Here is an 18657-nt window from a genome sequence, read left to right on the forward strand (position 1 = left end):
CATCGTCTCATTACTAGCAATCAAACCATCTCTCAGGTTCTGACAGAGTGGTGTCCGAAGAAGGTAACAGATAGGAAATCTTTCATCCGTATATGCATACCTCCTGTCATCATTTGGGCCACTTGGCTAGAGCGAAACAACCGATTAATGAAGAAAGATTATGATAAAGAAGCTTCCATGGAGAATTTAATCACACAAGTGAAAAACTTGATACATTATTGGGCTTGTAATCAAGAATGGAGTAGCACAACTCCTTTTAGCCTTTATATTAGGAATTGGGATGTCTTGAACAGGCTTTAGGCCTACTGTAACATCTTTAGAATGCTCTTGTTGTGGTGCCATGGTTGGTTAACCATCTTGTTTTCCTCCATGGTTGTGCTTTTGTTTTTTCATTAATGGATCTATTTTACCTTCTCTAAAAAAAAAAAACATGATTAAGTAACAGGTTGCAGAAGAGGGAATTTCGCTTCCTCCCGGATAGAACAATATGCCCACTATGCTCACAGAAACACGCAAATCCATCAGTTGTTGCAGTTTCAAGATTTGCCTTCTGTTATCCCTCCATTTTCAGATATCTCACAGGTATACTTTCGGATCATATTTTCATGAATACTATAAAGATAGGCACTTTTAAACGACAACCTTTTCTTCACTGGGTGTGTTATTCCTTGGTTAATATACTTTCCTGATTCCTCATTGGTACAGTATAACCGTTGCCCGACCAAATTGATGCCTACAACAGTCGAACAGACCCGAAGACCCTTTCATGATATGTAGCGCTGAGTCATACTCCTGTACTTAGGCGTGCAAAAACCAAAACTGATACAAGTGGTGGATGAAACTGGGACAGCAGTAACACAAGGCAGTGAATACCTTGACCAAATTATGTCTGATGTCATTTCATTTCCCATAATTCTTTATCCCCTTCCGAATTAAAAAGAACAAAAACAAATGTATAACTTCACATGCCCATTAGTGGGGGTGGGAAGAGAAATGGGACTATGTCGGGCTACTATCCCGAATTCTGGCTGAGCTATGCGTCCGATCAGAATTTAGAGAGAGAAAAAGTCTCACTTGGGGCGAGAAACAGGCAGGTATGGGACCAGCGAGTAGTGAAATCAGCGTGCATAATGGGCCGGACAACTTTTCTCTTTACCCGTTTGGGTGTCAAAGTGGACTGTCTTTAAAATTCTTAAAGGTCAAAGCCCTCAAAGCCTACTACAGGTATCAGGCAAGCGAAGTCACGGAAGTTCGGATAATCGGATTGTACACTTCAAAGTTATTTAAAAGTTTTCATTTTACCTCAATTGATCTTCTTCAACTGTATCTTTCAATCGAATTGTATGATGGTGAAAGGGAGGGTAAGGGTAAGACATGAATAATGAATAAACTATAGGCCAAACCAGATCGTCATTTAAACAAACAAATAACAGAATCCGTTAGTTGGAAGGGGAATTTTCCAATATACGTTTACTTCTAGGGGTAGGTCCAAATAACTAACGATCTTTTGGTGTGAAATAACTCTATAATCTTTCAAATGAAAACCCTCAAAATGAGAACAAATAAAAGCACCACATCAATTCCTTCAACTACCTGTCTTAAAAACATTTTGGTGCTTGCATATCAAACATGGTCATTATCCAAAAACTTCCTCTGACCTAAATAAACACTTCAAGCAACATTGAAGGCGTCAGAGTGTCTATATGAGGAGAAACACTTCAAGCAATCCTTATGAAAAATAGCACTACCTGAATACAAATAAGCGTGAAAACCAGAATAAACCAAGCAACAATTACGACAAAATTGGTAAGAGAATCCTAGTCGATCTACGACAAAGCATTGTCAAGGAGAATTTGCAGTTTGGGTTGATCGATAGCCATTTTCTATTAAGTTAGGATTCCTAGTACTCCTCTAGTGATGTTATAGAGATCATTCGATACTGATACTCAATTAAAATTCACCACAATGACACAAAATGGAGAAAAAGTTACTATCTATTAAAAGCATAACTAAAAAAAGAATTCCTACCAAAATGACACAAAATCGAACTTAAACCAAACAAATGGGTATCTATCCACCGCAACAAACTAACTATCATTTTATGCAATTTTAAAACAATATATATATATATATATATACTAGAAATAACCCGTGCCCATAGGGCACAAGTAGTTTTGTCAAGCACATCTCTAAGAAATCGTAACAAAACGAAAATCCAAATGAAAATGAATTAATACCATAAATTTACATCATCAAGATATATAAGAATAAAAAAAAGTACAAAAACAAAACAACATTATACCAAAAGGTAAAACTAATTGTACATATGATACTCCTGTGCCATATTTGATCTTAAACATGTGAAAACCTGAATTAGCATACAAAGAATGTCCTCACAAATTCAAACAGACTCCTGAAAGCTAACAAATAGGTCTTTTTTTTGCATTCACATGAAATATAGCATAGAAAGAAGAAACTGTAACATTGCATTCATTTGAGTGGCGGCGTTAAAGATATAAATTCAAGAGCGTGAAAAGAAAATGTTTCATGTGTCATATTAATGATTACGAAACATTACCTAGACATGACACATTAGTTGTTGCAGAGGTACGATATAATCTCACACTTGGATACCATCCATGTTAAGTGACAATTGCCTAATATTAAACCACAATACATTAACCAAACACTTTAACCACAAATGAAAACATGACAATTACCTAACAAAAAGCACTTCCTAGTTTCGGAGAATAGATACAAAAAGGAAAGAAGACAAAAAGGCAGATTGCTGAGAAAGACAGTAGATAAAAAAAGAGGAGAATATTTGTCAACAACTAATCAGAGCTCATTTAGCTATCATTCTGTTATCTCTTCATGTTTCAGTCCTTAAGTGGTGAAATACATTAGGAGCGGAGAAGGCCAATAGCGTGGAATAGAAAGGCAAACTTATAGCTGTTACGAGACAGAAAATTATTTTTTAATATGAGATGAAAGAACCTCAAAATATAAGTTATGGCGAGTAATGTGAACCAACCACCAACAACTAAAGATGAAGAATGAAGCATATACCTTCTAGAACAGTGAAAAAGCAGAGATAGTAAAATAGCTAGGCATTCATCACCTTCTGATTAATTAATACAGAGCGACAGATCAAAGATAGAGAGAATTAGAGAAAGTGAAAACAAAATAAGATATGGCGAGTAATGTGAAATTGTGAACCAACCACCAACAACTAAAGATGAAGAATGAAGCATATACCTTCTAGAACAGTGAAAAAGCAGAGATAGTAAAATAGCTAGGCACTCTTCACCTTCTGATTAATTAATACAGAGCGACAGATCAAAGATAGAGAGAATTAGAGAAAGTGAAAATAAAATAAGATTTAAGACAACATTAGTATCACGTGGATACATTATGTGATCTCTACTTCACGTCCAACACTTTGTCGCTTTCTGTCTCATTAAACTATTAGTCACCAACAAACAAAAACACCTCAAAATCACCAATGCAAACCTACCAGATTGCACATGTGAAGAAACAAATTTTTTCCTAGGAAAAGTCGAGTACAATTACATAACAAGTTACACATAATAAGCAATGTCAAAGAGGGATAAGGGGTCAACTATAAGCAACTATGTTCCTCTCCAGAGATCAAATTTGTTCTTAGAAAAAGCCGAGTACAATTACATGACAAGTTACATATCTCTAAGTTAACTACACATGATAAGCAATGTCAAAGAGGGCTCCAAGGGGTAAACTATGAGCAACTATGTTCCCCTCGAGAGTACAAAGTTTGTTCCTAGAAAAAGTCGAGCACAATTACATAACAAGTTACATATCTTTAAGGTACACGTAATAAGAAAAGACCAAAATCAATATTAGAAGAACAAAAATAAACATCAAGTAATGACCAAAAACTGATAAATTAAAAACCAAAATCAGTTGCTAACCAAATTCATTTACTAAGTACTCTATATATGGAGCGTTATATTGGAGAATCAAACGACCAATCACTAAAAAAGCAAATAAAAGTCTAACAAAATATAAGTTGGTTATGTATGAAAGTTGAGAAGAAACTAATATATTCAGACAATTACCTTGAAAAAGATTGGTTATGTGTAGCCACCAGCTACATAAATCGAACATATGTTGATCAAACAAAAGATGTCTTCTTTGCAACCAAAGCCTACCATAAAGAAATTATTCGAAATTAGATTCATCCCTAATACGTAATATAGAGAAGGGGAGATATCTCAATTATTGAATGAAGAAAACAAACATACCATACTCAAACAAATTTAACCTTGCAATAAAGAAGTAAAAACTTAAAAATTAAAACCTGACAAACCCCTAAATGGGGATGTGGTTACCTCTAAAACAAAACAAATATACGAAAACCTTGTATTAGTTGATTTGTCAAGATGATGTACTCAAAGATTCTGAAAGAAAAAACATAATATAATCAAGAAAACTATATTATAACCTAACCACACAAAAGATTGAGGTTCAAATCTTCTTTTAAGTACAAAGGAGGTTAAAAGTTATACTAAAAGAAAAGAAAACCTTCTTGATCACTTATCTCAATCTGATTCAGTAACAACTTATGTCTTACCTGGTAAAATCAAACACTATACAAAATTGAAAGTTATACACAACAGTACAACACCAAATCTACAACTGAAAGAACAAGAACATGCACTCATACTTCTGAAACACAAATCAAGTGAAATATTACAAATCATTTTTTATTAATAAGAAGATAAGCATGATGGAAAATTTATTCAATGAAATATTAAAATAGAGTGTGTGTTTGTGTTTTTTTGTGTGTGTGAGAGAGAGAAAGGAACCTATTCAGGTGAAACCATTGAGGCCTTGTAATGGATGAGATCATTTAGAAAATACCAATTATGGAGTGAAAGAAACCACAGAGACAGTATGAAAGTACAACCGTGGAAGTTGAACAGTGAAAACAACAAAATGATACAGATACCCACTTAAAAGTCGTTTCAAGAAAATGAAAGATAGATAAAGGGGGTTACTAGGGTATTAATTGGAACCGTTACAGAGAGGAACAGTTACAATTTAGTTATGAGAAATAAAAGTTATTAGAGAGAGAAATTAGAGGGTTAAATTGATTTCTGTGTTTTCATAAAAAAAAAAATTGATTTTTGTGAAGAGGTTAAATTGTGGAGAGGAAGATATTAGAAAGAGAAATACTCCGTAATTGATATTAAGATGGAGAGAGAGGTTATTTGAATTAATGACAGGAGTTACCAAGGGATTATTGGTATGATCCAATGGCCACCCTCTTATCGTACTCAAAAGAACGGTCATGATTTATATAACAGATTCTCAACGTTAATCATAATTAACATAATCTAAAGGTTGATTGACCGTAGCTGACGTCAGAGATTAAAGTTTTATTTACTTTCCCTCGTTTGGTGGGTGATTAAATTAGGGTGGGTAACGAATTTAAGGTTGTAGATCTTATCAAAAACACAACTGACGACCGGATTTGTGTTTCGGCTTATCCCATTCAGCACAAAACATTGTGTTTTGTTATATAGACTAGGATTCCTAAATAATAGAAATACCTAAAACTTCCTAAACCTAGATTCATTATGAATTAATCCTTCCTAAATTAAAACTTCCTAAACTCTCTAGACCGACCGACTGGGACGCGGGCGCGCGGGATTGCGGGTCCGTCCCGTTATGCGCATGCATCAGTATGTTAGTACTAAAAGTCGCGGAAGCTATCAAACCTATCCTAGAAATTGATCCGATTATGAAAATTAATCGAAAAGCTATGCCAAAATTAAATATGCAAACAGATTTAACGAGGTTCGGCTTAAAGCCTACGTCCTCGGGTGAACAAGAAATCTTTATTGAAGGATAGATGAAGACGACTCACAGAACCCGCAAGTTCGTCCCAAGATGATACCGTATAGAAATTAACCTTCTATATTAGATCTTCGACGACCGAGAAATTAAACACCGCTCAAAACTATGAACAAAATTTCTCTCTCACTTGCTCACACTCTATGTTAAATAGTTGTTGTGTTTGTGTTGTTGTGTTTTACAAAGCACTCAAACCCCCTATTTATATATATTATAAGCCGGTAGGATTGGACATTGCCGACTTCGAAAATTGGAAACCATCCAAATTGAAACCGCCACTCAATTTGGATTTCCAAAACCGCCTCAATTAGATTTCCAAACCGCCTCTCACTTTGGATTTCCAAACGGCCTCAATTGGATTTCCAAATCAAAACCAATGCGACGTGATTCATATCCTCCGTAAATTAGTACTAATTTATGTCTACCTGGGACCATATAATTGTTTCTCTATTTGGACCACCACTATTTAAATATGCATGAATATGAATTTGACCATTAAAGAACCATAGAATTGTTTCTCTATTGGGACCACCACTATTTAAATATGCATGAATATGAATTTGACCATTAAAGAAGATGAGTAGTAGGAAGATTATCAATTTTAGCATATGAATAATGTTCAGGGAGACTAAAATCTTCTTATGATTCATCTTTCTGTAGGGTTTTGGGTGTATATAATATACTATCTAGTGTTCTAAGCGGAATCTCAACATCATATGTTAACACTAGATTACCAGGATCATTTATACAAGAACTAATCAATGAACTAGAAGAGGGATAAATACCTTTATCGTGTTTTTCCCTCGAATCATTCCAATTCGCTTGTGAAGATCGAGAGCTCCAATTGTCGCTCCTCTACTTGAGACACCGAGTTGGTTAACTTGATCTCCCTTCTTTAATGTCTGCTAGGACTTAATAGAAGGTTGGAAAGAACTCTTCTTCTTGACTAGATTGGTAGAATTGAGATTCTCTCTAACTTCCTCTCTCTCCATTAGCTGTATATTGAGAGAGAGAGATAGAGGTGTATAATTTTTTCTCTTAGAAAAATTCCACACAAAAGCTCGCCAAAGTTGTACATCTCTTAGGTACACACTTATGTCTAAGGAGGTCTATTTATAGGGAACCATAGAGTAGGTATTTGACCCAAACTAGGATTCCAAAAAAATCTCTCTTTAGACTTATCCCAAAAGCACTCCCTTTTAGGGTTTAGTGTGGCCGGCCACTATAGCCCTCTTATGGGCTTATGGTCGGCCCACTTTAAGGTCATAACTGGCCATGTGCTGGCCCACCCCTTGCTTAGGTCGGCCATGTGTTTGCTTAGGTCGGCCATGTGATGGCCGACCCCTTTATGGGCACCCCCGGGCTCCCGTTCGGGCCCGGGTTTGTGTGTATGTGTTTGGACTCTTTCGAACACTATTTGGCCTTACCAATAATGGATCAAATCCACTTATTTGCCACTTTATCACTAGTTAACTCTCTCCGATCAAGTTACCACTCTTATGTGTAACCCGTTGTAGGATCCGGTCTATGTTTGTCGCGAATCACCGAATTTATCCGACGATCGTAGTTGTCTTCTAGCAAAGCACTATGACCCCTAATTGGACCGGACTGGATGATCTTCATAAAGAATACATCTTTATCCTAACTGACAAATTGATCCCATTGCCATCTTGGTCGAAGGACACTCCTTCGGAAGGACATCTCCTTCAGACCGAACGAATATATCCTTCACTTTCTCAGTTGAAGTATCATCATCATGGAAACTTCAAGTCAAGAATCACACGATAACACCCGTGTTTATCGATATTTCTAGCTTCCCACACATTCAACATGATAAGTTTTTAGGCGCATTCGTACGCAATAATCGAAAATATACTAAAACTTTTCCGCTAACTTGAAATCTTGAGAAGATGTAAGCCAACATAAGAAATTAAGGTTAGACTTACGACATTTAGAAAACTTGTTACCTATATAAGAATGCTCACTTTCGCCTTTGTTATTAAGAAACTGAGAAAAACATAACTATGAGTTAGGAAATAAAAGAGAGAATATTATTCACCCCGATACTTTCTAATATAGTGACCATATCAAAAATTTGTTTCCGCATCACTCTTGCAATTTGAAACACAATAAGAGAAAAAGAAAGAGGGGGAGAGAGAATGATAGAGAGATTATTATGCAAAAAAAAACGCAAAAACTGAGAAGATTGGAAAAAAATTTGCTTTACTTGATGCACATTTATCCAAGAGTTGTCTCTTTCTGGCTATTATGCTTTGGATCACTATCCATTGGACTCTTCGCTCTTTTTTTTTATAAAATTTATATGTCAGAATGGGAGTTATGTTTTTTAGAATGAATATGATTTAAATGAGACAAAGAAGAAGAACACATGACTAATGACGTTTGAGTGGCTTAGAGGTGTTGTGGTCATTTGATTGAATATGAAGGATTAATTAGAATGGGAGTTACCTTTGGACAATGAATATGATTTAAATGGCGCAAAGAAGAATAATGCATGAGTAATGACGCTTGAGTGGCTTGGAGGTGTTGTGGTTGTTTGATTGAATATGAAGGGTCATTTGCTCACCAAACACTTGACACTTTGTGGGGAGAGATTAAATGATGGAAAGATGAGATAGAGACATTTATTTTGTCCCAGATATCAAGCATTTATTTTGTCCCAGTCAGCACAAAAATCTTGTTTTGTTATATAGACTAGATATAGCCCGTGCCCATAGGGCACGGGTAAGTGTGTTTATCACACCATTCAACATAGAATTAAAAAGCAATTGACTAACAACACCATGCAACTTTTTTTTTGAGATTGAATAGTTTCTCTTTTACATAAAAATAAGATTCATCAATTAGAAAAACTGTATTGCAATAGAATTCAAGCTAGGAAAAAGAGAGAAAACTCACAAACTCACTTCATTCATTCAAACCTAAAAAACACCCATTTTTACAACCTCTATAAATAAATCAACCAATATCCTACTTACATAAATGAAAAAAAAAAGACTATTTTATCAAGTATTAAGGAAGTACTATCTACCTTCTAATTCTCACATTATGTCAGTTTTGTGTTCATAACATATCTTCCATAGACAAGTTACGGTTCTGAACAACAAAATCCTTATTTAAGAAAAATAAAATTATGACCTATTTCTATAAAACAGAACACCAATAAGATGCTTACCAAGTGCAAAATTTTGATGATGATGTCCACTTCTCCAACATCCTCAACAGTCGCATATAATATATTTCTAGCTACACCCCTAGAGGTTTTATTCTGTACAATCTCTTGCATCTTGTAATTTCACAGTTTTTCTCTTACCTGTGTCGGTTCTGATCACGAAGCATAATAAGAGATCTGGGGTATAGTCTGGTTAAAATTCATCATAAAGAACATGATACAAAAAAGTGAGCATGGTTGTCTACAAACCAAACAAAAAGAATAAAAAAACCATGACTAAAGTTGTTGTGAGTGACAAATTCAATAAAGGTCAGACTACAATTAGCTCCAATATTGCACTTTGTGTTGACAACTTTTCAGAATAGCTTCTTAGTTCTATAAACTCAGTTTGTCTAAATGGTTTTCTAAATATCTTGCATGTTCATAAACTTAAACCTAACTGTGTGGGTGAAGACGCCAAATGACTCGCTTGTATCCTATGTTTCCCAGCTGTAAAATAATGTCGCGAAATGTATTTCAAAGTCATGAATTTAACTTTTTTATAAGAACAACATTGCATTGTTGTATTCCTTTCCCGCCATAAGAATACATTATTAAATAGTCCTAGATGTCGAAAATCTAAGAAACTTGTCATAATTCTAAGAAAAAACTCTGCCATAACTCAATCAATTTTAACTTCTTCCAACAACCAAAACCAATTTGATTGTTGTTCTAAACTAAACACACTAAATAATTTTTTTTCAAACCAAATTAACTCTCTGATTTGAATTTCTGAATAGAGAAATACCTGTCCGTAGCTGATTTTTTTGGTCTTCTGCTCATGCCATTTAACTTGAATATCTCTTAAAGCTTACTATCATGAAGTGATATCAGTACTTCAACAAAGTTGGATGGAAGAAAATCAGATAGAGCTTATAGAACAACATCAGAGGCAATAACTAACTCATGAATCAAATTAGAAATTTGTTATTGATTGCGCCAAATTGAAGTGTAACTCAACCAAAAAAATCCATGATTCGTAAAATGTCAACTAAAATACTTGCTAAAATCACATACCATAGAACCTTATTATCAAATTGAAACCAACGTGGAAATGAAACCCAAACCATGTGTATTACTTATTAAACATATCCTACAATAAATCCTTGACATACTAATGAATGGCCTACACTATAAGAGAACAACCCTTAAAAATTAAGTATGGTACAAAATAGAAATAAATAAAACAATTGAGCAATGAAGTGAAGGAAATGGGTGAGCAACGAACAAAAAACCTAATCGATTGATTAGGCTTCTACAATCCTAATCGAGCAGTAACAATCCCGAACTTCAACTCACCATGGTCTTATAACAAAGGAAAAAATTGAGAATAACAAGTTTTGGCTGGCCCTCCTAAGGCTCTTAAGAAGTGTGTGTAAAGAAATATCTTATAAGACTTTCTCCAACGCAGTGGCATAAATCATGCATTCTCAGCCGAGAGGTAGATGTCGGACCAGATGATATAGCCTTATGTAGACAAAGAAAAAAAATTGAAAATAACAAGTTTTGACTGACCCTCCTAAGGCTCTTAAGAAGTGTGTGTAAAGAAATATCTTATAAGACTTTCTCCAACGCAGTGGCATAAATCATGCATTCTCAACCGAGAGGTAGATGTCGGACCAGATGATATAGACTTATGTAGGGCTTAGTAAAAATAAATCTACAGGCATAAGTCAGTATCCCTTACAAATCTAAAGATTTATTGTTAAGATGTAAAACTGTCCGAAGAGTTAAGTCTATTTATATACTTACTAAGGAGGGTCATGAATAACTTGAATGCTTAACGCGTTATGTTTGGATAGGTAATAAGTTCACAATTACTCAACATACCTTTGAAGAACTTGTTTGAGGCCTAAGCAACACCTTCAAAACTTGCAAAAGGGAACTGTAAAGCATTCCCCAAAATGTCAGTGTAGGTTATGGGATCGGAACCTCTTGAAACAAGTAGAAAAAGATAAAGTTAGATGATGAATTATTAACATAACCACTAACCATGTAAGTATAAACATGAAGAGTTGAGAATGATTCTGATGAAGAAGGTAATGCTAATGGTTTATGGTGAGTCCACAAATTCTTTGTCCTCAATGCAAGTCAGAGTGGATGTAAGTCAATCCATGACATACATGAAGACAATCCAGGGCAGGTTTTACAACTTTTAAATTCTTTATCCTCAACGCAAGTCAGAGTGGATGTAAGACAAATGCTACATGTGTTGTCCCTAATGTGTTTCCAAGCCCTTGCTAAAGTAGTAATAATAGTTGCACCAATAGCTATGTTATTATTGAAGCTTGTGGAGTTGGTTTGGAGTCCTCCGCAGTAGATTCATCAGCACCACTGGTGTTATTTGGACTGAAGTATTGGAGCTATGACTACCATCGGAAGAGTAAATGTTAGCGAGATAGAGGGAGGGGAAAGCCAGGCTACGAGGGACAAACTCCATTACAAAGAGGTAATATAAATAAGCAAAAAAGCATAAGAAAAAGCGCTTCGAGTCCGTATAAATAAGCAAAAAGCATAAGAAATAGTGAAATACAATATCTCACTAAAATAAAGGCAAAAAAAAAGCGCTTCGAGTCCGTATAAGTAATTCATATGTACAATCTGCAAAATAGGTAACACAATGGAGAATAAAACACAAGTCAAATTGAAGTAATTGAAAACTAAAGACCAACAAACCAGAAGACCAAACCGGATCAAATTCACAAAAACTGAACTAAGAAGATCAAAATCGAAGGACGACTAACAACTTTGATGAGAAAAAAATAAATATACTAACGATTAAAGAAACTAACCTTGAAGATATAATGGGCTAATTTGGTTGAGAATTTTCATCGAACAACTGGAGTTCACAATTCATTAATTCAAATGTGATCATTAAAATTCCACAAAATATTATTTTGTTTACTTAGCTAATTAAACGTGGGATTATAAGTAAATTCAGTAGCAACATGGAATCTCTTGGATCCCTCAATTCCTATTACCCAAACGATAATCAATGTTGATCAAATCAGAAAATAATGAGAGATATTAAGCAAAGATTACGAGGGAGATAGGGTTAGAACCGTTGGTCAAGTAGAATTCCTGAACTGATACTTTCATCATAGAAGGCCATTTACTATGAAAACCATAAATCACTATAACCTGGATCCTTTTGCAAAATATGATTAGAGCATAAAATTATAGCACATATTGATTGATTGCCAAACTCTCATCAAGTTTCATAATCCTGAAGACAGATTTGGGGGAGTGATTTAAAAATGGTGTTGACCTTGAGAAGCTTGATTCTTTTGCTGAAGATTGAGCAGATGATATTCTTATTTGCTGAAGATTTGGGAGGAGTAATTGCTTTGGTGAGAATTTCAATCATGAAGATTACTTTGATGTTGACTATGTGAATTTCTGGGTGGTTCGTTTTTGCCAAAGACCATGGAGGAGTGATACTGATTTCTTCTGCCACTAAAATGAGGGGAAAGAAGATTTAGTAACACCCATAGACCTGAAGACATAATGAAGATTTTCTGTTTTGATTATTAAAGATTGGAACGGCTAAAGAGTCTGTAACGCACGCAACAGATGAGTGGAAGACGAAGGAAATAACGCGCCAAGGTAGGTTGACCATATTTCACATCTCACATTAAGGGTTTTGTTTACCTTCTGTCATTCACTCGGTGATTAAATTTGTCATTTTTAGGGTGGGTAATTGATCAAAGGGTGAGGATGCAATCGAAAACACAACGAACGACCGGATTTGTCTTTTGGTTTGTCCCATTCAGCACAAAACATTCTGTTTTGTGCACACAATATTCATACCCATTTTCCTAGATATTTCATTCGGAGAGAGAAAAAGATGTTCCAACTGGTCTAATCAATCATATCATATTCTACAACTTTTCCTTAGTGGCAGTCACTCTATTTTTCTCAGGTACCCGGCTATTTTTGTGTTTATTCAATGTAAAACTTTATTTATCTAGCAAAAGTTTACAAGAACAAGCAAAGGTTACATCTCCTAAACACATTAAACTAAACACAATCAGTTTTCAGTTGATTCCTTCGAATACACGGTAGTATCTACGAAGATAGTGGATACCGAAGAAGACGAGAGCTGTCACACCTGTTCTGAGCTAGTAAACTCAGAATAAACAACCAACTCCAAACTACTAATGATCATATCCATCCAAATCTTCTTTAAAGACAGAGACAAACATAACCTCTCCCTCGTTAGATGAATATAAGAATTAAAACCTTCACTGAAGGTACACCACCCTGTACAGTGGTTGGACACCCTCTCTTAAGCCAATGAGGTCGTGAGACCGAATCTCGGTGGAAACAGTTTGCCATCAAGATTTATCTCATGTAATTTAGACAATAAATATAGTAAACAATGTAACAAATTTGTCGGGCTTTAGACCTCTTTCATGTTGTTGGGCTATAGGCACACATCTTCATGATGTATCAATGCCTTGACTTCCTAGATTAAGAACCGAAAGGTTCCAAAGTTACCCTCCAGAATTCCCTTGATGGACGACCAACCAATCTTCAAAAGAAAATGAGTTAGATACCTCATAAATAGGGTTGCCAACCTTGTCCAAGATCGAAAATCTGACTGGGCCAGGAAAATAAAACAGTAAAACTGCTAAAGGTGGGAGGAGAGGCGTGTAGTCTTTGACATATAAAAACAAGTAAGGATTTGAACCCATTTGAATTGTAGTTTCAAAGGTGGTTTGGCTATTCAGTAATTCAAATTTAACGTAGGGGATTTTTCACAAGAACCGGTTATATATAATTTCACAAGAACCAATTAGCATTGTCTTGAAGCAAAGCAGGGGCAAACTCGAAGTTCTGTCTTGAAAAATACCATCGGACTAGTCTCAGACTCGAATCAGTCCGGTAGCCAAAGGGCTCAGATTGGCCTGAGCTCGAACCCCTTGCTTTGACTCTCGGACAGGTCAATCCGTGTCTTGTATACCCAGATGCCAATATGTATTTGGGGTCAAAGGACATTGACTAAGGTCAATCTCACATCTGTTGATGTCTTATGTCTTTCTATCAACAAAAACATTAATTATTTCGATAAAGATATAAGAAAGTGATAAAGAAAATGATATTAAAAAACTTATGTCTCTCGAATGGGTTGTGAGTACGCATAACTTGTGTATTTTCACAAGAACCAATTATATACAATCACTCAATCAGTAATTTATTTATATAACCAATAATTCTCCGACTAAAATATAAGAATTAAGTTTGAAACCAATGGGAACATACACTATGAACAATATAAACCTATGAACAACTAGTCTAAGGAAGTGAAGTCTCAAATCCATATCGTCGATATATTCCTGTAATTAAGCTTCTTCTCGTCTTCTATTGATCCTCGTTATATAATATTTTCTTCAAATTAGTTCCAGAATTTAGTGAAACTAAACTATCGCACCAAATTAAAGGTTCAAAATTATGTCGGGTGCCCTTTACCTGAATAATTCTACTAGTCTTTTTCATTTTGTCATATAAAACTAGGGAAAATGGTTGTTTAGGTTCAAAAAATTATCATAATAACTAAAAAAACCTAGACTTTTTTCTATTAGGTAGAAATTACCACAATATTATGGGTAGTCATACATTAAGTCTAAAATAATATGAATAATTAGTAAAAAGGTCATTTTTAGATTTTCTCATTCCAAAAATGCCCTTGCTCCTTAAAATTCATGTTCTCTCTACCAATCTCAAAAATTTAGGGTTTTTTTTTGTTCTTGCTCTTCTCCTTCTCGATTCTTCTTCTTCTTCGATTTTTGAAATCCAGAAACGTGAACGAGTTATCTGCTTCTAATGAAAAATTGGAAACAAAACCAATAGAGAAAGGAAAGATCCCGAAATTTAGGGTTTGATCCATTAAACGATTCTTCTTTTCCTTCTTCTCCATAGATATGCCTTTCCCATCACATCGATTTCGCAAAAGTTCGAAGATCATATTGAGATGCTTCCACTCAGGTAAACAAATCCAACTTCAATTTTTAATCATTAATCATGAAGGATGGTGATTATAATGTTAGAGCTGGTTGGGATACTTATAAGTTATAACTACTGTGAATACTGAATTGAAGAATATGTTATAATATGAATCCTATTTTTACTGCTATGATGAATGAAATGAGTTAAAGTTTTGTTGGTGAATTTGAGATTATTTTATCAAGGGTTTGTGCTAAATTTGTTCATATGACTGGATCTTCAGTAATTTGGCATTTTCAAACCAAGGAATGAAATTTCAATAGACATGGAAATGGAAATATTTTAGTCACCGAAATATTTTGAAATTGAGTTCCTTGACAAGCCATTGCTAAGAAAAATTTAGTGAAATTTCTGTTTTGATGAAAATTTTGGTCATTTCGACCTAAATATTCGAAATCTAATTCCTCACTTTAGACATTTCGGATAACCCAACCTATATTTCTTAGTCTTACAAATTTCTCAATTTCTCTGAATCTCAATTGTTAATGAAGTATTAGAACTCGTAGAAGAAGACCCAGGAGCAGAATTTGAACCAGATTCAGCTCCTTCATTCTTACATGATGAACACGTACACCGGAACTAGTCCCGGCTTGTTCAGGCTGAGTTGACTCAATATGGATTTGAATTGGAACATATTCACCTTCAAATCTTGGTTCTCGAATATCTGGTTTAGTAACAAGAGATCGACAAAGTGGGGAAGTAGAATGAGAATGGAACCACATATCAATACACTCAGAATGAAACCTATGATTACAATTAGGAAGTGTATGACCCTCTATTTTACATGGACATCCTTCATATCAACTAAATTTGAATTGGTAACAAGGATAATGGGCCAACAATCTACTGGCGAGCACTTTGCCTACAAGCTCGGCATAGGTAAATGCTTTTTTGCATAGTCTGCAGAATAGAAAATCTTTTCTACGCCTAGATATATGATCCCATAATGCGAATAACATATAAAAAAGTAATAACTTATCTTCACATTAGTTGCAGCTTTCTGTTTTTCTTTTTTCAAACCGAAATTGTAAATTGTTTTGTCGACTCTATGCTTGATATGATGGACTTGGAGATTGAAGTGTTTGAGCTTTCTATATACAAGACTGAAGTGAACTTATTACTGAGACATTTTGATTGTCTAATTGGGTTTGTAATTATTTATTTGCAGAGGTTTTAACGACGAAGGTGAAAGTGTTGAAGAAGCAAGTGGTAGTTGGAGGAGATGCAATGGAAGAATAGATTAGGCTGAGTTGTTACTAAAATTGACATTCTTAAAAGCTTCACAGTTTATGTTCTTTATAGTTTCTTTAATGTTGAAGTTCATCCATAAAATCCTACTTTTGACTTGAATATGAAACTTGGCAGATGAATGATGAAATCAATTTCAAACTCAACATTTCGTAAATACATACTCTTAATTTATATTCTTGCAAATTGAGTTTGCAAGCTATGCAACCCAAGATTATATTCTGCAAAGCTTCCTTATCATGTTTGCAATCTATATTTTGCAAACACGTGTTTGCAGTTTACATTATGCAAACACGTATTTGCAGTTTACATTGTTGCAAACACGTTTGCAGAACAGATTGTTGCAAACACGTTTGCATAACAGATTGTTGCAAACACGTTTGCATAACAGATTGTTGCAAACACGTTTGCAGAAAAACGTAAAGGAGAAAAACGCCGTTTTTTTCTGGGTTTTTTTTTAGGAAAAAAGTATTGAAAGTGGATCTTGTTAGAAAGCTAATGAAAAATCATTTCTAAATATATAATTTTTAGAGAAATCCGACATCTCAATCAAAAGTTATATCAATTTAAAGTTTAAAGAAAAATAAAAGAATTTAGTTACACAAAATGACAAAAAGGGGTATTTTAGTATTTGCACACTTTTTGACCTGAATAATAATTTTCAAATGTTTTGTGCTTTTCTACTCATTTTCAATATTATTTTGACCTTTCTAGAAATTACCCCATAAAACTAAGCCCCTTCCATCTCCCTCCAACAATATGTCACCATTTTCGAAACACTTGATTGGCGAAATTGTTCGAACAACCTTGTTTTTGAGAACGGTAAACAGTTTAGCCCAAGACTCGCTTACCCCGTACTCTTTCATTACCCATACATCAGTACTAACCTTGCTAATATTATCAAATATGCAAAGACACTCATTCAAAACACCCAATTTTATGTATTCTAATGAGTCTGACCACACTTTGTTCTCCAAATATTTCGGCATTGGGACTTCCTTAAACCTTTCATCAACCACATCGAAAGATACCAGAACATCATTACGGGTAGAAAACGTAGTTGCCATCCAATGAAGACCTCCATTAACAAGTACACCCCAAGGGGCGTCGATGATTTTGTTGTTCTCTGGTTATTAATCGATAAGTCGATTTCTCTCTGTCTTGGCTTAATTTAGACAGAGTTTCCTTTCTCTAACTTATAGAGAGATAAACTAATAAGGAATAATGATTAATCAATATTCCTTCTTTCGGACTAACCGAGATAGGTGTTAATGTAGTCGAGGCAAGAATAAATTCTCTTTCCTTAAGACATTTTACACCCCCGTAACAGTACCAAACGTTAGGGTGAATGCCTTCGGGATACAACGACTAACCTTTCAGAATTTTAAGATGGTACTTCTATATTCTGAAAGCGGACGAACCTTTGTAAGTATTATGAGCTCTTGGACTAATGCGGATGATCTTCTATTTGCTTCGGAAATTCAAATATCACTTGAAACTTCTTCCTTCCTTTTTCTAGATATTCTAGTCTAACCAGAACTTCTAGAGATACTTCCTAATTAGATATTCTAGGCAAACCAGAACTTCTAATTGTTAGAAGGGAAGAGAAGAAGAAAGTGAATTGAATTGATGTTCTAGACGACCTATGATTATCACTCCACTCAAAACTTCTTTCTTCCTTTTCTAGATATTCTAGTCTAACCAGAACTTTTAGAAATACACCCTTAATTAGATATTCTAGGCAAACCAGAACTTCTAATTGTTAGGAGAGAAGAGAAGAAGAGAAGAGAATGAATTGATTGAAAAATGAAGTGGGTTTGGTTGGTTTATATCGGAGTTGAATGGGTGCATAGTGTCTGTTGGGTTAAAAGATGTATCCATTCGAAAGGAGGGACTAAACAGAAAGAATAACTGAATATTGGAGTCGGTTGGACCCTGGGACGTCGGATCTGGCTAGAAAACTCGGGTGGAACGCCCACCGTTAGATCAGTCCCGAAATGTGCCCACAGATTTGGATGCGCGTGGTATTCGCTCAAACGACCCCTGATCTAACTTGTCCCGTTTGACGTTTCAGACCCTGACTTAACCTTTTTTTTCACCCAAACTTCAAACTCGAATTTCTCATTCATCCGGAATCGGATTCGAGTAATTCTTTGCTCTAAATTTAAGAGCTCGACGAGACGAACGCAATGGCGCGTTCGGTTTCTGAGTTTGACGAGTCGGGTCGAGCCAAAATTGGCTCCGATTCCAACAATCCCCCACATGAATGAAAA

General features: G+C 35.0%; 2 long non-coding RNA genes across 2 annotated transcripts in view; one reads left to right on the top strand and one right to left on the bottom strand.

Moving 5' to 3' along the window:
* Nucleotides 1-8813: 8813 nt before the first annotated feature.
* LOC147550845 (uncharacterized) overlaps nt 8814-18657 on the bottom strand; it is a 28372-nt gene continuing 18528 nt past the window's right edge. Inside the window, exons 4-7 of the long non-coding RNA XR_015237812.1 lie at nt 10961-12948; nt 9879-9966; nt 9095-9280; nt 8814-9015 (exon numbers count right to left, since the gene is read on the bottom strand). This is a non-coding gene — a long non-coding RNA (uncharacterized LOC147550845). The remainder of the gene's footprint in view (nt 9016-9094; nt 9281-9878; nt 9967-10960; nt 12949-18657) is intronic.
* Nucleotides 14892-17087, top strand: LOC147550846 (uncharacterized). The gene is made up of 2 exons (XR_015237930.1): nt 14892-15118; nt 16305-17087. It is a non-coding gene; the product is annotated as an uncharacterized LOC147550846 (long non-coding RNA).

The sequence above is a fragment of the Eschscholzia californica genome, unplaced genomic scaffold (assembly GCF_041429995.1).
Source record: "Eschscholzia californica isolate CP2 unplaced genomic scaffold, dmEscCali1.0.p SCAF_3, whole genome shotgun sequence".
Classification (NCBI taxonomy): Eukaryota; Viridiplantae; Streptophyta; class Magnoliopsida; order Ranunculales; family Papaveraceae; genus Eschscholzia; species Eschscholzia californica.